This window comes from Propithecus coquereli, unplaced genomic scaffold (genome assembly GCF_000956105.1).
Source record: "Propithecus coquereli isolate 6110/MARCELLA unplaced genomic scaffold, Pcoq_1.0 Scaffold4, whole genome shotgun sequence".
NCBI classification, from domain to species: domain Eukaryota; kingdom Metazoa; phylum Chordata; class Mammalia; order Primates; family Indriidae; genus Propithecus; species Propithecus coquereli.
The window spans coordinates 14,227,315-14,228,930 of record NW_012149729.1 but is presented as its reverse complement, the minus strand read 5'-3'; the positions used below and the strand labels follow the sequence as shown (position 1 = coordinate 14,228,930).

Here is a 1,616-nt window from a genome sequence, read left to right as displayed (position 1 = left end):
AATATATTTAAAATGCAAAGTGTCAACAAAATAATCCTCCCAGATTGACTGGCACAAATAGAACATTAGTAAGCCATAAGGGATAAACTGACAGCTGCTAAGCTTATGATTTAGTTCTAACTTTACCCGCCTTACTGGCACTACTACCACGAGAGGCTGGTTGGTGAGAGTTTATGGGGGTCAAGTATGCCGCTCTTATCAGCTTTTCACAATGGTGCACTGTGTTTCTGTTTGAGGTATAATTTGTGAATAGTTGCACAGCTCAATAGTATCTTTCAGTTCTGTCTGCTTAACAGCCCATGACAAGAAGAGCAAGAGAACGGTGAAGGAAGAAAACAGATTTTCTAATGAGGATTGGGAATTACAATATTATCTTGTTTCTGCTAAAGATGATTTGCTTGCTTTGTGATATTCCAATATCAACGTTAAATGATTTAATGTTCATCAGCATTATAATACTCATAAGGACCACAGATATTTTAAATTAGGGGGAGAGATGTGAATGGTTGTATTGCAGAAATTAAAAGATGAAAAACAAAAAGAAAGACAATTCTTTCAAGCAGCAATAAGACCTGGAAATAATGTCACTGCAGCAACTTACAAAATAGCTTATATACTCAGGAAAAAGGGAAGCCACTCAGTGATGGAGAAATTGTGAAAGAGTGCATTGTCAGAATTGTAGGATCCATAGACCCCAATAATATTTCAGAGTGCAAACAACTGCCTCTTTCAAGGAGAGCTACAACTGATCAGGAACATGAATTACCCTTCAACTGAACAGAACTTCTTGCAATAGTTCAAAAGGAAAATATATATTATTCAATCACTTCAGATGAATCAAATGATACTAATGACTCAGCACAGGTTTTATACTTCATTTCAGTCATAACAGAAGATTCTCTATGCTATGAAGAGTTACTCATTTTGGGTACTCCTGCAAACAGAACACGGGGAATAGATATCTTAAATAACTTTCAAGATAAATGTTGTAAAGTTGAATTGAATTTGGTAAGTTTAGTGAGTTGATGTACAAATGGTGCACCTTCTATGACAGGAAAACATGAGGGGTTTATTGCACAGATAAAAAAAAAAGTATTAAGAGATCCAGGTGCTCTCAATTCTTTTCATTGTATCTTGCATCAGCAAAATCTCTGTGCTAAAGCTACTGTTTTAAGTGAACTTTGAACAAGTTGTAAGTATTGTTAACTATATTTGTGCAAACACAACACTGCATCATCAGTTTTGTAACATGCTAAAGTTGAATGATGAGGTATTCAGTGTAGATTTGCCCTATCATTCTAAAGTGTGTTAGCTATTGCAGGGACAGGTGTTAGCCAAAATTTTATCTCTGCAAGAACAGATAGTTAAATTTTATGAAGAACAGAATCAGCAATGTGAATTACTGAAAGAAGATTTCTACAGAAATACAGCATTTCTGTGTGATATCATGTCAAACCAAAAAGACTTACATATTTCCTTGCAGGGTAAAATTAAGTCTATATAGGATATGTGGCCAAAAAATCCAAGCATTTTGAAAAAAAGCTATCTTTTTTCAAAACACCTCTTCTTCAAAAAGAAATTTCGGATGAACATTTTCCCCAGTTAGCAAAAGTGAG

The 1,616-nt window shown here is 34.7% G+C and overlaps 1 protein-coding gene across 1 annotated transcript in view; it reads right to left on the bottom strand.

The window, feature by feature from the left end:
- The window catches only part of IMMP2L (IMP2 inner mitochondrial membrane peptidase-like (S. cerevisiae)), a 1,121,063-nt gene that overhangs the window by 436,133 nt on the left and 683,314 nt on the right, over positions 1-1,616 (bottom strand). The window lies entirely within an intron of this gene.